Source organism: Lissotriton vulgaris, chromosome 5 (assembly GCF_964263255.1).
Source record: "Lissotriton vulgaris chromosome 5, aLisVul1.2, whole genome shotgun sequence".
Classification (NCBI taxonomy): domain Eukaryota; kingdom Metazoa; phylum Chordata; class Amphibia; order Caudata; family Salamandridae; genus Lissotriton; species Lissotriton vulgaris.
Genome location: NC_141693.1, coordinates 1,490,787,439 through 1,490,808,193, shown reverse-complemented (window position 1 = coordinate 1,490,808,193; position 20,755 = coordinate 1,490,787,439). Strand labels below are relative to the sequence as shown.

The 20,755-nt window shown below is 46.4% G+C and overlaps 1 protein-coding gene across 2 annotated transcripts in view; it reads left to right on the top strand.

Moving 5' to 3' along the window:
• Nucleotides 1–20,755, top strand: part of LOC147712815 (zinc finger CCCH domain-containing protein 11A-like) — a 206,189-nt gene that overhangs the window by 85,224 nt on the left and 100,210 nt on the right. The window lies entirely within an intron of this gene.

The following is a 20,755-nucleotide window of genomic DNA, read 5'->3' as shown; positions in this document are numbered from 1 at the left end:
GGCGCTGCGGGTGGGAGGTGGGTGTTCCTCCTCTGACAAATCTCACACGTAGCGCAGTATGTCTGTACATCTTTGTATACTCCTGGCCAGTAAAAATGGCGTAGGATACTGTCGGTAGTCTTTTCTTTTCCCGAGTGGCCAGCCGTGAGATGGGCATGGGCGAAAAAGAGCACCTGTTCACGGAAGGAAACGGGGACTACCAACTGGAGACGACCCCCTTCTTCGGCTTCTCTGTACAAAAGGTCTTTCTGAATCACAAAGCGGGGACATCTTTGGGGCTGAGAGCTATGATGTACGTGGGCGTTTTCCCAGGCGTTGTGTAGGGTCCTGTCATCTGTCTGGGCAAACCTAAAACTACGGTCTAGGACCCATGGTTCTGGGGTTAATAGAGTCGCTTTGGGTCCCCCTTCTACCTGGAGCTATTCCTCTAGGGTTTTTTTGAACAAGTCAAGAAACTCGGGATTATCTACCCCCAATATGACGTCCTCGGGAAGGGAGTCAACCACCCCCACTCTTACTACACAGGAGTCTTTCTGGTTTGGGCTTAAGGAGACTTGAGCTAGTGGGTAGGGCTTGACATCCCCATGTACACACCTGATGTACACGAGGGACTCGGGGATGTATTGGCTGGGATGTATGAAGCGCTCTTGAACCACTGACTGCTTGCACCCTGAATCAAGAAGGGCTTTGACCACATAGCCATTCATCCGCATACTCACATAAAAAGAGGACCCTAGTTCGGCGGAATAGAATACAGTCTTGGGCAGATACCCTACTTCCATGGGTTCTTCGGTGGTACGTTTCTTTGGACATAAACGAGCGATGTGCCCCCATTCGCCACAGTCAAAGCACTGCGGTCCACGCATCATAGGGGACTCCATCCTCAGTGGTCGTGGTTTGAATGGTTCCATCAGGGGTTTTGGTTTCTTCTCAGGTTTGGGAGGGGGCAGGTTCTTGCTGTTCTTTTCCTGATCCCATCCTGTTAGTCGGGGCTGGGCCCGAGCATAATTCGCCGCCATTTCGATGGCCTGTTCGACGGTAAGACCCGAGTGTTGGCGTAGCCACCTTTGGGAGCCATAAGGCAGAGCGTCCATAAATTGTTCCAAGTATATTTTCGCCATCACTTCTTTCTTGGTGCTAGACTCGGGTTTCAGCCATTTGTCGGCAGCCATCTTGAGTCTAAAAAACAAAGTCTTAGGGTTTTCATTGGGACTCCCCTTTTCCTTACGGAAGCGCACCCTGTAGGCCTCTGGATCTAAGCCCAAATGATCAAGAATGACGTTTTTCACCATCGCGTAGGGGGCATTGCCCATGGGGTTGGCCACCTGATACGCGAACTGGGCCTCACCTGTCAGCAGTGGAGCCAGGAAAAAGGGCCATTTGTCCTCTGGCCACCCCAATGCTCTAGCAGCTCGCTCAAAGTTCATCAGGAAGGCATCGGGATCCTCCCCCTGGACGTATTTCTGCAACGCAATCCCAGAGGGGTTTGGGACATGACTCCTGCCCTCGACAGGTGCAGCAACGATGGAGGGTGGCGGGGTTTTCTGTAGGCCTTCTATATGAGCCGCAATGGTGTTCTGGAACATTTCGCGGTCGGCCTGGGCTGAGGTGATTTGTTGCTGCACAGCCCACTCTAGTTTTTCCTGCCCCTTAATGATATGTTGGATTAGAGCGTCCATCTCAGTTTCACAGATGGGCTGCGGTGTTAATCCCACTTCTGACACCAGTTGTAAAGGAGCAGGGGTAGTGGGAGTAACCGAGTCCGAGACTTTTATCAGTGATTTTAAAGAGGGTTTTATTTTGATATAGGCTCTCCTGCTTCTACTAGTAAGTCTTTCCCTAGCAAACGCTGCAGGATCTGTTCTGGCGTTCTTGATAGGCTCCAGGATGTCTTCTCCTGTCAAAGTCCGGTTTCAAGAGGGCCCAGTGGTCCGGAGAGGCAGTCGACATGTAAAGCAAGGGAAAAGAGAACAAAAAGGAAACGGTCACTGGGACGTTCACTTCACGTCAGGCAGTGGGGCCGGGGGTGATGGATAACCAAGTGCTCAAGTGATCTATTTACATAGCGATGCCGAGTGCTCTGGTGCTCGTGAAGGGTAGGGGTTGTCGCATCAACTCAACGCTATTTTACACTAGTGCTCGGTTATCACTCTGGAGGGTGCAGACGCCGTCCCACCCAACCCGCTACTTTGCCCCGTACCTCTGACAGCCACACTCCTCCCCCGGGAGCGTGGCGGGCGACTCGTGGGGTCGTTGGCCTCCTGGCTTGCTGGTCTCGCCGGGGCTCGTCTCGTCTCCTCCGTCCAGGCACTCCTCCCGACTCAATGGTATCGGTCTCCGATTCCGACTCCTTCTTCCTCCGGGGATACGCCGTCCGTCCACTTCCTGGTTCGTCCTTCTTTTGGCTCGGCTTGGTCCGCGACGTCATCAAGGGGAGGAGTCTCGGTCATCTGAGAGGCGCAGTTAAAGGCGCCCGGTCCATTAATGTTCTCCTCTTCCCAACTGTAGCCGTAGTCTTTTGACGGCCAATCGTCCTCCTGACAGGGGGCTTCGCGCTGTTGAAAGGGGAGAGACACGGGTGTCAAAGGCGTCTCCGTCCACCACTCCCGGGCCTCCCCGTCACACCAGCTTAATTTCAGATACACCCAGAAAAAGAATAAACAGTTGTCCTGTGTGAAGACATGCCTCTTTTTGCATCAACACCCCCAAACATTTTGCATGCTGGTTTTCCACTCTGAAAGTGCCCTACGACCTGCTAACCAGCCTCCAATGCCAGTGCTCTAATCCTTCAATATATGTGCAATTGAGTTACCCCCCAATTGGCATAAGTTAACTTACTTATAAGTTCCTAGTAAATAGTACTATACATACCTAGTCCTTTTAGGTTAAATATCACTCATGGACTGAAGCACTTGTTGTATCACCACAAGAATGACAGAGAAAAACATGACTCCTGCACTGCCATTGCAGACTGGCAGAGCAGTTTGTAAACTGCTAACTCTACTTTCTTATTACAATCTGTGCCAAAGTCGAAACCTGCCCTTTTAATATTCATAAGTCACCCCTAAAGGTATATTGCATTATATCAGAAGGAAGGACGTGTTAAAATCCCCACAGTGATGTTTATATTGTGGCAAGCCTAGTAGCCACATTGGCTACTATGGAGTTACACACTGACTAGGCTGCAGTGATAACTTCTGAATGGCACTACTAAAATTGATACACGGAGGTATCAAAAGAATTATCACATTAAACCCGACTGGTAGCCCAAGTTGAAATGAATGTAACTATTTTACAAAAGGCAACTTTAGACAGTTGCCACTTCTTTGATCAAGTTATCCAGTACCCATTTTGCTGCCCCCGAAACAGCCTGTTGCCCTCCTAGGGAGAAGTGTGAGCAACTTTCAGGAAGGGGTACAAAAGACCTGCCGAGAGAGGAGGTGTGGCCTCCTCCTGGCAGGATGGCCAGAGGGGGTGAGAGCCGCCTTTGATGGGCAGATTTGGGGTCAAACTTGTGAAGGGCTCACTCTTTGTTAAGACAGACAGACTGGCATCCCAGGAAAGAAGGGAAAAACCTGTTGCTAAACTAATTTTCAAGGGGAGTGTAGCCCCAGGTATCCAAGCCTATGGGATGGACTAGGGAGGTCCACACACCGAGAAAGGTCTGGCCATGTTGGGAGTGGGCAGAATAGTGCACTCTGGGGTAGGTACAGGAGTGTAGTTTTATCAGTAAGGTTGGGGGCGATGTGAGCTTCAGATTTTCCAACAGCTGTTGAAGAACCGGACCTTTTAATGGCCCAGTGGCGCAGGGCACGCCTGAAATCTTCGAGTTCACCTGTCCAGGTACACAGAGACACAGAACACATTACTCGTGAGGAAGAGCAAGTATTTATTTGGCTGCAGCCAATAACAGTGGTCCTAGAAGTAAAATACAAATAAGTTCTCGGGAGACTGCTGCTTGAATCAACAGCGTGCAATCTTTTAAAGCAATAGACACATATCCAACCCACATTTAAACAAACTGAACCAATCCGTCGGTGAATTCCTTGTTTGCTAAAGTGCGGTGTGTTCATCACGTGCTTCAGTTCTTCACTCGTGCAACATCTTTTGCAACATAGTTAATCATGAACATGTCTAGTGACTTAGACCACCCACCACAAGGACAGACAGGCTTAACCACAAACATGAGTCACAATGCACAAGGATAAATTAACTCTACCTCAAACATGGGCCATAATGCAGGTCAGGAGTTCACACAATCCCCTTGGTATAAGGATTGTTCCTATCGAGCAGAGTCAACAATGAATGGTTTACTTGTTAAGCAGGCGTTGCATGTGTTTTCGGGACAGGGAGTGCTGAGTGATGACTCGAGAAGTTAGGCCTGGGTGATGGCAATACAAAAATGGAGGCTAAATACAAAATGGATGCAGTATTTAGAGATTTCATATTTCCACAGTCCTCCCTTTTGCCATACACAGGCAAATTCTAGTCTGAGTCTACATTAATGGCCATCAGTTCAGAGATTTGTTTTTGCAACATTATTCGTGTATTCTTTTCTTTCTTCCTACTTATAGGTCGGGGTATACAGAATGTAGCACAAAGGCCACAAATAGCCGGACCACATTGTAAGCAGAGGCAACAAGTAATTATCACAGCTAAAATGGCTCCAATAAATGTCATAATCCCCCAACCCCAGGTGGACAGTATTCCCCAGAACCATCCTGGTAATGACCAATCCCCTTCGTCTTGATGGATAGACTCGGCTATCTTATGTAGTCTTGAGATGGCCTGGTATACCGTAGGGGCATTATCAGGAATAAAAATACAACAGCTAGATCCAATTAATTTGCATACGCCTCCACGGTCAGCGAGAATAATGTCTAATACCATTCTATTTTGGAGCATGACAAGGCGGTCGGCAGCAAGCTCTGCTGTAATATTACTTAGAGCTCCAGCTGTTTCATTGACAGTTGCCTCTACAATTCGAATAAGTTGTCTTATGTCTCTACTGTTGGCTATTGGACCCCAGAATGGAAAGAGCCCTTTGAAGAAGTCTCCTGCTTCTTGTCCTGTTGTATCTAAGGTAGACACTATTCCTCTTTTCTGTAGGTGGTGTTTGGCATCTGCTGTACATGTAGGGGGTAGTAACCAAGCAATATAACAAGTGTCTTTCCAGTTACTGGGTAAAGAAGTGTAGGCTTTACTCCCACATACGAAATATGTGTTACGTGAGGGTACCATACGAGGCCAATCTGTCCCATTTAAAGTTATAGTATACAGACATTTACTAGTACCCTTGTTCTTTAATCCTCCCTTCTTAATACAAAATGGTGCCTGTTCGGATGTTACTAGAAGAGTCTGTCTCTTGTGAGGAGTCTTATTAGAGGGCAAGAAATACAAGTCTGTAGATCTGTTCTGGCGATCAGCATATTCTGACTTTTCACTGATCATTCCATATTCTCTCTTTCCATCTGGCCAACACAAATGATACAGGTATAGTCCAAAATCCCATATGTCCGCATTATTTTTGTTGGTATCAAATGCCCAACTGGCGCTCAATTCCCACCACACACTACAAGAACCGTTAAAAGAGAAGGGAAGAGGGATATATGGTATCCCGGTGCTTACAGAACTTTGCAGAAAACCGCACACCCTACAATTAGTGGTGTTAATGGCCAACTGATGTTGATGCAACATAGAGACAAACGTATTGTTGTGGAATTCCGCTCCTTCTTAACTCAAGATGTGGGGATAAAGTAACATGTGAATGCATTTCACTAATAACTTTGGTGGTAGGCTGTGTAAAAGTCATATGACACACCCATCCTATACAAGAAATCAAAATACATATTAGGACCATTATTAAAGTTATGACACAATGATTATGCAATAATTTACAATATTTCTTTCTTTTTATCTGCATTTTGTTCATTGTCTTAGGGTCAATCAATTCCATTCTCTAGGTATTGCCCGCGATTGGTGGTTGTTTCACTCAGCCGTGGTTATTTGCAGTCCTATGATCCTACGGGTCCCGCAGGCCTAGATGCCACTACTCGGGTCACGAGTCTGAGACTTTATCACGGCCCTGCAAATCAAGTTCAATCAGAATGTTGTTGACAGAAGGAAATCGTGGACAAAAATATTACTGAGGCATTGCTGAAGTGTTCTTGTTTAGTCTTGGCCTCAAGTTATATCTCATTGAACCAGGTACAGTTTTATCTTGAAAAAGGAGGTGAGGCTCAGTAGTGTCTAATCTCAATGAAGATTGTACCGCTGCTTGGAGGATATTGTCATCCTCTTTCTCAGATTTAGTATAATTTAAGCGTGCATCACTGAAAGGTACAAATCTTGGAACTTTCGCACATTCCACATCCCCTAGTCCATCCTTCACCCATCGATCATAAGGTAGGGGCAGGGGTACTTTCTTGCAATGTACCCCGTGCACCTAGTTTCTTCTTCCAGCAACTTTAACTGCAGTAAGACCTGCTGCGGAGGTTTCCATCTTGGCTCAAGATTCTTGGTCCTCTGGAAGTTTCTGATGCAAACCCAATCGCCTGGGTGTATGGAATGGCCCTGGTCTGTGGAAGCTGGAGGCAAAGCGTCATGCACCTGTTGATGGAGGACAGACATTCTTTTAGTTAATTCATTTAAATAATCAATTAATATAGGATATTCGATATCAGAATATTTCCTGGGTCTAGGGACACCCCAAACATTAGCTTGACGTCCAAACACAATCTCGTAGGGGCTAAGCCCCATGCGCGAGTGCGTTGTAGTCCTGGTTGATAGAAGGGCAAGAGGCAATGCGTCAGCCAATGCCTCTTGCCCATAGTGGCTTGTATCTTTGCAAGCTTCAGCTTCAAGGTTCTATTATAGTGTTCCACTAAACCTGCTGATTGCGGATGATTTGCTGCATGAAATTTGTCGAATACCTAGATCAGTACAAACTTTCTGCATGACTTGGCCTACAAATACACTTTCGTTGTCACTCCAAATGATTCGGGCAAGCAGAATCTTGGAAAGAATTCCTTCAAAAGGGCTTTGGCAGTTGTTAAGGCCGTATTGTCTTTGAGGGGATAGGCCTCTATCCATTTGGAAAAGGCGCATACCACCACAAGTACATATTTTAGGTTGTTACACCTCTCCATATGAATGTAATCTATTTGGAGGACTTCAAAGGGATATGTCGGTGGTGCAAAGTGTCCTGCTGGAGTTGGCATTCCCTTTCCTAGATTATACATCATGCACACCATACAATTTTTCACTAGATTATCGGCGTATTTGAAAATGTTGAAGTTTTGTCACACTGGTGCTAAAAGCATACATATTCCTTTGGCACTAATGTGAGCTGGACCATGAGCCATGGTCACAATAGGAAGCACATAAGCATTAGGTAGTAGCCATCTCTGTTGATCGGACAAATCTGTCCAACAACCAGTGTCATCTAGCCTACCAGTCATTTCCCTCCATTTGTCTCTCTCTTCTTGAGGGGCTTCTGCTTGTATGTTTTTCACATTTTCTAGAGTATCCTCACACATTCCGCTGTCCATAATCCATCGTGCTGGACCAGCCATATACATTCGGTTGGACAAGTCTCTGGCTGTGTCTTTCGCTACTTGGTCTGCATAAGCATTTCCTCTTCCAATGTCATCTGTTATCTTTTTGTGGGCACTACATTTAATAATCGCTACTTGTGTGGGCAAAGTAAGTGATTCGAGCAAGTGACTAACTAACTGCCCATGTTGTATTTTTGTCCCATGAGAGGTAAGAAAACCTCTTTCTTCCTAAAGGCGTCCAAAATTGTGCGCCGCTCCGAATGCATATTGACTGTCCGTGTATATGTTAACCTTTTTGTCTCTCGCTAATTCGCAAGCCCTTGTCAATGCTATTAACTCTGCTGCTTGAGCTGAATTGTATGATATTCTAGCTGTCTCCACTATTGTGTGCAACGTTGTAATCGCATAGGCTGCTGTAGTATCGCCATTAGGCAATTTAAAACAGGAACCATCAACATATAGTGTTCCATCGGGATTAGAAATTGGAGTATCATTGAGATCTATTCTACCTTTTGTCTCTTCCTCTGTTCGAAAAATACAATCATGTTGTTCAATAGTGTCTGAATCTGATGGAAGTGGTAGCAAGGTGGCAGGATTCAGTGTAATACATCTCTTTATGGTGATGTGGCTTGCTAGCAATGTTAATTCATAACCGGAAAGACGAGCACTAGTAAGGTGCTGCGTTTTTGTTTTGTTCAATAATGTATCTACAGCATGGGGACCATAACAGTAAGTGGAGAATCTAATACCAATCCTGCTGATTGGCGAATTGATACTGCAGCTGCTGCTTTCAGACAGCTTGGTAATGCTCTTGCAACAGGGTCTAAAACTGCTGAAAAGTATGCACAAGGGCGTTGTTTATCGCCAAAATGCTGTGTCAATATGATAATGCACAACCTTCTCTCTCATGGACATACAATATGAATGGTTTGGTATAATCGGGGGTTCCTAGTACTGGTGCAGAACATAAAGAGGACTGCAAGTCCGAAAAACGTTTCTGACATTCTGGTGTCCAGGGGAGAGGGTGCCGTGTATCTTTTAGTGTTAAAGCTAACAAGGGCTTGGCTATCAAGGAAAAATTTGGTATCCACTGGCGACAATAAGAGGTAATGCCTAAGAAAGCTCGTACCTCCTTTTGGGTGCGTGGGATCGCCATTTTTGAAATAGCTTGTATTCTTTCAGGAGTCAATCTACGCCCTTTTGACAAGACATAACCCAAATAAGTAACCTCTTGTTGACAATACTGTAATTTAGACAAAGAGCCCTTATGTTTGTATTGAAACAAGTGTTGTAAAAGCAAAAGAGTAGCCTCTTTGCACAATGACTCTGAATCTGCTGTTATTAATAAGTCATCCACATCTTGTAGCAGGGCAGTACCTTCTGGTAAAGTTAATGCATCAAGCTGAGATTTAAGTGCTTGACTGTAGATAGAGGGACTCTCACAATAGCCTTGAGGAGCTCTACAAAATCTAAAGCTGCGCCCTCCTAAAGAGAATCCAAAAATATCTCTGCTATCGGAATGCTAAAAAATGCATTCTTGAGGTCAACAACAGAGAACCATGAAGCAGTAGGAGGGATCATAGTAAGTAATGCAGTGATGTCTGGAACAACAGGAAATTGAGGCAAAACCAATTTATTGATTTCGCGTAAGTCAATGACAAAGCGATAAACAGGAGGCTTTGTCGGATCTGTACGTTTAATTACAGAAAGAACAGGGCTATTACACATATTGCCTCTTGTTTCTTCAATAACACCCTTCTGTATCAAATCGGATATTATTAAAAGCAAAGCCTGTTCACCTTCATTGGATATCTTGTATTGAGGAATACGTGGCAATTTAACATTACTCCTTAATGTAATAGAGTAGGGCGGAATTTGCAACATTCCGACATCATTAGGACCTTGCGCCCAAAGGGAGTCAGGTAACTGTTGGAGCTCATATGGCAAGGCATCACTAGACAAATATATTGGAGATACTAGTTCGAGGCATGTGGGCTGCTAAATTCATATCTTTGCATTAGATCGCCACCTAGTGTTGGGTCCGGATGATCGCACATTGTTGTCCTGGAAGAGTCTTCGAAGTATCCTGAGATGGGTGGCTCCTCCCCTGGACTACAGTGCGCATGGGCATCGGCTCCATCCCCAGATTGTTTTTTTCCGCCATTGGGTTCGGATGCGGTCTCGACGTCTCTCCGTCGGAACCGAATAAACATCATTTTTCACGGCCAAAAGGCTTTGGGTTCTTCACGTCGGTATTGTTTGCGTACGGTCTCGAGTTTCTTCCGTCTCCCGGAGCCGGAATCACCGGAGTTTCTTACAACTCTTCGGACGTCGAGGCCTTCTCATCGCGACTCGACACTAAGTTCCCAACATGGAGCGGAGTCCGTTTAAACTCTGTCCGCTCTGTGGGTCCAAATACCCACATATAGACGTACACCCGGTGTGTAATAAATGCCTTTCGCCAGACCATGACGAAGGAAGTTGCCGGGCCTGTGCGAAGTTCAGGTCGAAGAAGACTCTCATGATTCGGCGTGCGGTGCGCCTTGGGGCCAAGCAAGCGGCCCCGGATCCAGATAACATCTTCGGCGACCAAGAAGAAGAGGACCAGAGCCATCATCTTCAAATCTCCCCGCCTGAGACGGAGGTCGAGGCCGATCCGGAATATGACGACGACGGAGTCGTGGGTCAGGGCCTTGAATACGTCGACGAGGTAGGGGACGACGCCATGGTTTATGGGGCCGAGGAAGATAGCTCAGAGGACGAGCTATGCCCCGAAGTTGAAGAACATCACGAGGGGGTCGCGGGATCGCCTGTCGGCCTTACCCAAGACCCTGTAGCGCAAGCCACGGCCCCGCCTGTCGGCCCGGCCACGGACATACTTGCTGCGCCTAGGGTTTCGAAACCGAAACTGAAAGCAACGGTCTCGACTACACCTAAAATGGCCGACCCGAAACCGAAACCGAAAGTGAAGGACTCGAACGTCCCTAAGATGGCGGTCGCAACGGCGAAAACAAGTAAGACGACGGCCTCATCGACTCCGTCGACCTCCGGTCCGCAGAAGTCGAAGAAACACGGCGATTCCACAGGGTCGAAATCGGCGCCAGAGGAGAAATCCTCTAAGAAAAGTGGCACGCACAAGACAAGCGCGCCGGCGCCGGCGAAGCCTGCTAAAGCAACCGACACAGCACCGGCTCCAAAGGGGACATCGGCGCATCGCTCCAAGGACTCGGGGTCGGCGCCGTCCATCCCTCTAAAAGACCTCCGGAACGTCGCATCCGAGGGCAAGTCCACTCCGTCGGTGCCAAAGTCATCGGTCACCGACGCATCTCTCGTGGCGGCTTCGCTACACAGAATTAAGGACAAGGTTCTTTCCTCGTCGACGCCAACGCCATCGACGCAGAAGGCGGCAGATGTCCCGGACAAGTCGGCAAGCAAGCTCCTCTTCCTTCTACCTCCAAAGGTGGTGCCAAAGGCTTTTTCCTCTAAATCGACGCCAAAGAAGTCGGATTCTTCTACGGCGGGGACATCTTCAGGTCAGGTGATCGACCCCGAAGAGGATTCGGAGTGTTTTATAGATGCGGACACGGGGAAGTTGACCCTTTACAAGAGAAAGATCACTTCGCAGCCGGTGGAATCCTACGTCATTCCTCTAAAGAAGAAGAAGTTTCCACAGGACGCCCCGGTCCTCATGGAACCTATTCTACCTCCTCAGGGAAGGAGCCCAACACCGTCTCCAGACCACTCTGACAGTGGGGACTATGGTGACGATGAACAATACACGTTCCCAGTAAATGAACCTGATGCACAGCCAGATTCTTATTATGGCATTGGGGACCAAGGCAACCAAGATGTGGGGCAAGAGCCACAGTCCTTCAGTACACGTGCATCCCCTACGGAGGATTCTGCAGGTTTTCATGCACTAATTGAGAGGGCAGCTGCTAATCATGATGTGGACATGCATGCTGACCCAGTTGAGGAAGACTTTCTATTCGACACATTTTCAGTTTCGGAAAGAAATGTAAAGACACTGCCTATGCTCAAAGGGGTCCTCAAGCACGCTGCGGACATCTTTAAAGAGCCTACCAGGGCGAGGGTGGTCAACCCACGTATTGAAAAAAAGTACAGACCAGCGCCTGCAGACCCTGCATACATTCGAGGACAGTTGCCGCTTGACTCCTTGGTGGTAGCAAACGCACGCAAGAGGGCCAACTCCCAAACAACGGGTGAAGCTCCTCCCCCGGATAAGGAGTCCAAAGTGCTAGAGGCAGGGGGCAAAAGAGTGGCTGCACAGGCTGCCAATTTCTGGCGTATTGCAAATACACAGGCACTACTGGCACGTTATGATCGTTCACATTACGACACACTAGAGCAGATTGTAGAACACCTGCCTCCGCAGTTTCAAGAGGGCACCAAACTGCTTATACAAGAGGGACAACTGATCTCCAACGCGGCCATAAAGTGCGCACTTGATGTCGCGGACACAGCCGCTAGGGCCGTTAACACCAGTGTCATGCTCAGAAGACAGGCTTGGCTCCGCATATCGGGCTTCAAACCTGACATTCAAACAACCATACTTAATCAACCAGTCAATCCGGATAGACTGTTTGGTCCAGATGTTGACACCACCCTGGAAAAGATTAAAAAGGACACTGAAACTGCTAAATCGATGGGGGCCCTACAATCTCAGCAGTTTCGGGGCAATAATTTTCGTCGCTCAGGTGCCCGTGGAGTCACAAGAGGACAGATGGGTCAACAGTCGCAGTTCCCTAGAGGTGGAGCACAGTCCTCGTACCCCAAACAGAACAAGAGGGGCTACAGGGGAAACAGCAACAAAGGACGTGGCAAAGGAGGCAACAATTCACGCTCCTCTGCCCCAAGCAACCAGTGACTCTCTGTCACTGCCCCCCGACCATTTAACACCTGTCGGGGGGAGAATACAGCAGTTCCTGCCCGTCTGGACCAACATCACCACAGACAGGTGGGTGCGACAGCTTATCCAGTACGGTTATTGTCTAGAGTTAAAGTCCACTCCACCCAACATTCCACCAAGGCAAAGACCTATGTCAGCAGAGCACTTGCACTTATTGCAGCAAGAAGTGTTGGTAATGCTGCAAAAAGGGGCAATCGAGCTCGTGCCAGTGGGGGAAGAAGGCACAGGGGTTTATTCCCTGTACTTCCTCATTCCAAAGAAGGATGGATCTCTACGGCCAATTCTGGATCTCCGTCCCCTCAATCTGTACATACTGTCAGAGCATTTCCACATGCTTACACTGCAACAGATTCTTCCTATGTTAAACAAAGGAGACTTCTTAGCAACCTTAGATCTCAAGGATGCTTATTTCCACATTCCGTTACATCCGTCCCACAGGAAGTACCTCAGGTTCACTATCCAGGGCACGCATTATCAGTTCAAAGTCCTACCCTTCGGAGTCACAACTGCCCCAAGGGTCTTTACCAAGTGTCTGGCGACTGTAGCAGCGCACCTCAGGAGGCAGAACATCCATGTCTACCCCTACCTCGACGACTGGCTCGTTCAAGCCAGATCGGAACAGCAGTGCGCCGCGGACATGTCGACTACCATTCACCTCCTTCACGACCTGGGTTTCTCGTTGAATTACCCGAAGTCACACCTTCAGCCGGCACACGTCCGGCAGTTTCTGGGTGCGACAATCAATACCCTGACGGCCTCGGCACAACCAAACCAGGTCAGGATAGACGGCATACAGTCTTTAATCCAGAAGTTCAGACCGGGACACTCACTTCCAGCAAGAGTGTTCATGCAGTTGATAGGCATGATGGCCTCCTGCATCTTCATAGTCCCTCACGCACGGTTGCATATGCGCCCGCTCCAGGAGTGCTTAGCAAATCAGTGGACACAGGCTCAGGGACAATTAACAGACCTAGTGTTGGTTACCAGTCGGGCATACAACTCTCTGCATTGGTGGACTCCACACAACCTTTGCAAGGGCCGACTGTTCCAGGAGCCAGTGCCACAGGTTATCCTGACAACGGACGCATCTCTCCAGGGATGGGGAGCACACCTGCTAACTTACACAGTGCAGGGACTATGGACGACGCAGCAACAGAAGATGCACATCAACTATCTAGAACTGATGGCGATCTTCATGGCGCTCAAGTCCTTCATTGTACATCTGTGCAACAAGGTGGTGTTAGTCCGGACGGACAACATGACCGCGATGTACTACATCCAAAAACAGGGAGGCACCCACTCACCACAGCTGTCTCACCTGGCTCAGAGCATGTGGAAGTGGGCCATTCAGAGGAACATCTTCCTCATGGCAGAACACCTCCCGGGGAAGGACAATCAGATGGCGGATCTGCTCAGCAGATACAGTCATCAAATGCACGAGTGGGAGATACATCCATCAGTACTCCAGCCGTACTTCCAAAGGTGGGGGCGTCCAGACATAGACCTGTTCGCCACAAGGGAGAACGCAAAATGCCAAAGCTTCGCCGCCAGGTTCCCACACCCCCAATCGCAGGGCAATGCGATATGGATGAACTGGTCAGGCAAATTTGCTTACGCTTTTCCCCCGACACCCCTGATACCACTGGTGGCGAGGAAACTACGGCAACACTCCATGACACTCATCCTAGTTGCTCCAACGTGGGCGCGCCAGGCATGGTACACCACGTTCCTCGAGCTCTCAGTGGTCCCGCATCAAAGACTGCGCCTCACGCCCAGACTTCTGACGCAGAACCATGGAGAAATTCAGCATCTAGATCCGCAACAGCTCAACCTAGCGATCTGGCTCCTGAAGTCTTAGAGTTTGGATACCTGAACCTACCTCCTGAATGCATGAACATCATCAAGGAGGCAAGGAAGCCGTCAACCAGAGCATGCTATGCCGCAAAGTGGAAGCGTTTTGTCATTTACTGTGCAGACAATGACATAAACCCGCTAGATGCATCTATCCCTAACATCATTTGCTATCTGTTACACCTTTACAAGTGCAAACTAGCGTACACTTCTATTCGGATACATCTATCCGCCATCGCAGCTTACCTTCAAAATAGGCAGCATCTCTCAGTCTTCAGGGTGCCTGCCATTAAAGCGTTTCTTGAAGGACTGAAACGAGTCATTCCCCCAAGAACACCGCCAGCTCCCGTGTGGAACCTCAATGTGGTCCTCACCAGGCTGATGGGACCACCGTTTGAGCCAATGCACTCGTGCGAACTGCAATTCCTAACGTGGAAAGTTGCTTTCCTAATTGCCATTACGTCACTAAGACGCGTAAGTGAGTTGCAAGCACTCACGATACAAGAGCCTTTCATCCAGATTCATCCAAATAGGGTGGTACTACGTACTAACCCCAAATTCCTCCCAAAGGTGGTGTCACATTTTCATCTCAACCAAACTATCGATTTGCCTGCATTCTTCCAGAACCCACAAACAGTGGCGGAAAGGATGCTCCATACCTTGGACGTACGGAGGGCATTGATGTACTACATAGACAGGACACAACACTTTAGGAAGACAAAACAACTCTTTGTTGCCTTCTCACCACAACACAAAGGCAACCCAATTTCCAAAGCAGGAATAGCCAGATGGATTGTTAAGTGCATCCAAATCTGTTATCATAAAGCCAAGCGCACTTTAACAATACCCCCAAAGGCACATTCCACACGCAAGTTGGGGGCATCCATGGCTTTCCTGGGAAACATTCCTCTAGAGGATATTTGCAGAGCAGCCACGTGGGTTACACCACATACCTTTACAAAACACTACTGTGTTGATGTACATTCCAAACAGCAAGCGGCTGTAGGGCAGGCTGTTCTCAAGACACTTTTTCAGGTTTCTGCAGCTGGCACGGGCAACCGCCGCTGATGGAGGGACTGCTATGTATTCTATGCAAAGATATGAATTTAGCAGCCCACATGCCTCGAACTGAATATGCTACTTACCAGTATGCATCTGTTCTTGGCATGTAGGGCTGCTAACATTCATATCGCCCACCCTCCTCCCCGGTGCCTGTCGCAGCTGCAGATATACTATTGTATTTAATCACTAGCATGGACATCCTTTACACTTGCCACTCCATCCTCTGCCACAATGGCTAAAAACAATCTGGGGATGGAGCCGATGCCCATGCGCACTGTAGTCCAGGGGAGGAGCCACCCATCTCAGGATACTTCGAAGACTCTTCCAGGACAACAATGTGCGATCATCCGGACCCAACACTAGGTGGCGATCTAATGCAAAGATATGAATGTTAGCAGCCCTACATGCCAAGAACAGATGCATACTGGTAAGTAGCATATTCATTCGTTGACCTAAGGTCAAATGTACTCCTTGAGGGGAGCAGTACAATGTGGCATACAATCTCTTCAAAAGGTCAAGACCTAACACATTCTCAGCACAGCCAGTAGTAAGAATAAGAGGTGCCTTCAAATGATATGGTCCTACTGATATGGGCAAGGGACTAGAAACAGGATTCTGTACAGGTGTTCCAGAAAATCCTACTGAAACATTTGTAGCGCCAGACAAAGGTGCCCCCGGGAGCTTGGAGCGAACAATGGAGCTTTTAGATGCGCCGGTGTCCTGTACCCCTAATGTAGTGACATTGACATAAGGGCCACTTGGATCTACAGGAATAGTCACAACTCCCTCACTTTGTCCTAGGCTATCCTATTGCGAAACAAAGGCTTGTCCTTCTTCTCCTAGATAATCATCAGTATAATAGTTTCCTGTCTGCCCAAATGGTTGATCAAAATAATTCACGGCATTAGGCTGTGGCAGAAGTCGTTGATTTTGTATCAACGTCCCTCGTCCCCTTCCTTGTGGCACAGACTGATATCCACCCCGGCCTCTAGTCAATTGCCCCATATTCTCTTTTTGGACCAAGTGTGGACATCTATTTTTAAAATGACCGCCTTCCTTACAGTAAGCACACTGATTAGGACCAAGTGGTGAGCGCAGAAAATTATATCCCTGACGTTGATACTGATATGGTTTCTGAATTTGAGGCGCATTCTGAGGGATCCTCTGTTGGTCCCGTGGAGAATAAGCCTGTTGCAAAAGAACTTTCATTTTAAGATCTTTATTTTTCTTTTGCATCCTCTCTTTCTCCTCCAAATCCCTATTCTCATAATACTGGACCATCGTCAAAATACCTGAGGGCGTTGTCACAGGCCATGCATTCTCAGACATCTTGAGTCTAGTAGATAATTCCGGCAGTAAGTTAGAGACAAACTTATCCACGAATAATCTTTGGCCACCTGGTGCGGCCATATCCTGCCCACTATGATCAACAAATGATTCCTCAAAGCGGGTAAAGTAATCAGACACCGACTCCTCTTTCTTTTGTTTACAAGCGGATAATTTATCCCAATTAACTGCTTGGGCAGGCATTAAAGTTTTCATAAGTGTTACTATTCTGTCAGGCAATTCTGCTATCATTGTTTCTGGTTTAGCTCCACGCACTTGTCTTTGGTCTGCTTGTAAAATGGCAGCCCAGTTACCACCTAACTCGGCTGTATGATCTTCCCTACGAATCTTATTCCATATTTCAGATGGGACTACTTGGCCCATCAACATATCTATATCGGATAATGTTAAAGTACAAGAGGATAATGTCTGTGTTAATTCTTTATAGTAACCTGCTGGGTTTTTTACGTGGATCAGGTAATACTTGTTTTAATGCAATAATCTCTGATCTCTTCCATGGGACATGTACCCAAACTTGCTGGAAATGAGCAGCCACAGGGTGAGCTCCTCCTACACCATCACGCCATACTAGTTGTACCTCTCGCATAGGGTATGTTCTACCTAATGTATCAAACCCCCTTGCTTCCTTATTTCTACAAAACAGAACATCTCGAAATGTTATTAAATTTGCTACTGCATCTTGATAATCCTGTCCTACTACTGCTCCAGAAGCTACTTCCATTCGTAATTCCATTAATTCCCTAGGTGGACCATCCTCAACTTCACTCTCCCACATTTGAATTAATATTTCACACATGAGGTCAAAAACATAACGCTGGGTTGATGAGGGCCATTGTGAAGTCACAGTTTGGATATCGGATGACCCATACATACTTTCATTCGTCATCCATTTTCGAGCTTGAGCTCGAAGCATTGTTTCTTCATAGGAATCAAAGCGATTCTGACTCCGAAGACCCGAGAGCAGAGGACGGCCTGGGACCAGGGTTCGATTCCCGGCGCGGCAGGTTTCTGGACCAGGGTCAGCGGACTTGATAATTCTCTCGCCTCGGTGCCCACTCTGATCAGCGATTACACTCGGCAACTCTGGGCATTAACTTGCCTCATCTTCACTAACGGCCCCACCAGACCGCCGGGGATGCCTGGTCTCACCCTGGAGATACCCATTAAGGGACCATCTCTCAGGGAAGCCAGGAAGGGTTTCGCAGCGGTCGAAGCGCCTTGGGACCCTCCGGGTAAGTAGTGCGCTATATAAATGCCTATACATACATACTATACATACATAAGGATTGGTGTCAGTACAACGCGGATTTTTACAACGCATTCCGTTACAACGGAATTTTTACAACGCAGGATCCATTACATCGGATGCCATTACAACGCATGGCATTACATAGCAGATGCTATTACAACGCATGGCATTACATCGTAAGTATAGGTAAGTATACCTTTTTTTTAAAAATGTTATTAAGTTAATTTAATTTATTTAATTTAATTAATTTAATTAAAATACATTTTAAAATAGCCATTAATTAATTTTAATAAAATAATATCTATTTAATAAATGTAATTTTAATAAAAAATGGAAATAATTTAATTTAATTAAAATAATGAAATTAATTTAATGTACATATTTTTATAATTGAAATTAAATTAATTGAAATAATTTATTTAATTAATTTAATTTAAAAATGTAATTAATGTAATAAAATTAATTTAATTTATTAAATATATTTTAATTAATTTAAAAATGGTAAATATAATTTAATTATCCCAAAACACAAACCTACCCCTGAACCCTACAATACCCCTGTACCCCAAAACCCAAACCCTGCCCTAAAACCTAAAAACACCCCTGTACCCCAAACCCTGCCCTAAAACATAAAAACACCCCTGTACCCCAAAACCCAAACCCTGCCCTAAAACCTGAAAACACCCCTGTACCCCAAAACCCAAACCCTACCCTAAAACCTAAAAACACCCCTGTACCCCAAAACCCAAACCCTACCCTAAAACCTAAAAACACCCCTGTACCCCAAAACCCAAACCCTACCATAAAACCTAAAAACACCCCTGTACCCCAAAACCCAAACCCTGCCCTAAAACCTAAAAACACCCCTGTACCCCAAAACCCAAACCCTGCCCTAAAACCTAAAAACACCCCTGTACCTCAAAACCCAAACCCTGCCCTAAAACATAAAAATACCCAAACACCCCAAAAGATATACCTCAGTACCCCAAAACATATACTCCTATACTCATACTTATTAAAAAAATTACTTAAATTAATATATTTAATTTATAATATTTAAAAACATAAATATTTTTATTTATATTTAATAATAATTAAATCAATTATATAATATTAAATAAAATTTAAAAAAATGATATACTTACCAATACTTACGATGTAATGGTATGCGTTGTAATACCATCTGCTATGTAATTCCATGCGTTGTAATGGCATCCGATGTAATGGATCCTGCGTTGTAATAGCTGCGTTGTAACAGCATTACGACGTAAAAGTTGCGTTGTAAGTGTTACATACCATACATAATTGGGGAATTTCGGACTTTATCTAATATGGGGGGGGAAAGCTGAAAAGAATCCACTCTCCTTTCTTCGAACCGTTTGTGAAGTAGAAGCTTGTGATAAAGGAGTAGAGGTGGACACATGTGTTGATGCGGGAGATATCACGGGGACTATTGGACCAGCAGAAGTAGCTGGGACCGCTACTGGTATCAAGGGTTGAGGCACAGGTAGAGGCATAATAGGCACTGGCGGAGGAGCAGGAGCTGGTACATAAGGCGGTGGAGCAGACAACATAAGGGACATTAAAGGGTCTTTTTCATTCTCCTCATCTATTGGCGGAGAAGTAGGCAAAACCGGATAACACTTATCGATCTCCGTTCTATGTCTCCTATCTACTATACTCCTGTTTCTGAGCTTTTTGTATAATAGACATACGAACTTGTTTATTCAGAATTTTCTGTTGCCTAATTTCTTTTTGCTTTGATTCTTTTCGCCATATGCGAAATGAATCAAACATTGCCGGCCGGACTTTTCTCTTAAATAATCTCTCCTCTAAATTGTCCAACACACAGGGCTCGAAACTACCATCCCCGGGCCATTGTAAAATACCATCGTTCTTAGTGTACTTTTCCCAAAGGTCCATAAAATTGATAGGCCCAGTCCCATGCTTTGAATAAACGTCATATTTTGGAGTTCCTACCGGAGGCACTGGACAAGTGTCTTCCAGTCGGGAGTCCCTTGAACAAGTGCAACAGCACCACTGATGAAATTTGCTAAAACCAGGCATCTTTAAAAATCTCTGGTTCGAAAAACAAACATCAAGAGGTAAAATTAATTATGTACTTCTCAATCCAAGTACTTCCCACTTGGTTTCGCCTTTTGCAAAATGCGAACAAAAAAACCATCTAAGACTAAAACCAGACGAGTGGGAGTTACCCACTCTTACCTGACCCAATTCTCTTCTCACCGGTAGAGGTCCGTCTAATGTCTCGCTCTCTCAACCAACCAATGCGACCAAGACAGGGCGGTAGTCAGGGCGGCAGTCAGGCAGCCTTCGAGAAGGAGAAGTAGCGCTACAAAAACCTCGGGTCCACAAAGACATGCAGGGGTCTATTAGATGGTGCGCTTCCTTCAGAGTTAGTTCACAAGACCTCTCACCAACCTCCGGCTTGACCGCAACCACTGAAGAAGCCCACCCAGGGACGCCAATTGAAGAACCGGACCTTTTAATGGCCCAGTGGCGCAGGGCACGCCTGAACTGTGCTGGCATATAATATTAATAAACACCATACCACAAGCAGGGCAAATGAGAGGGGCTAAATGGGCTGTGGAAAGGGAGGCAAATGTGTATTGGTAGAGGTATCAAGTGAAAGAAAACACAATATTTTTTTTAAATAACCAACATTTTTGAAGACTTTCAAAACAGATACTGGAGAGAGTGTATGTTTTGTCTGTGTGTATGTATACCTTCCTTGTGAAA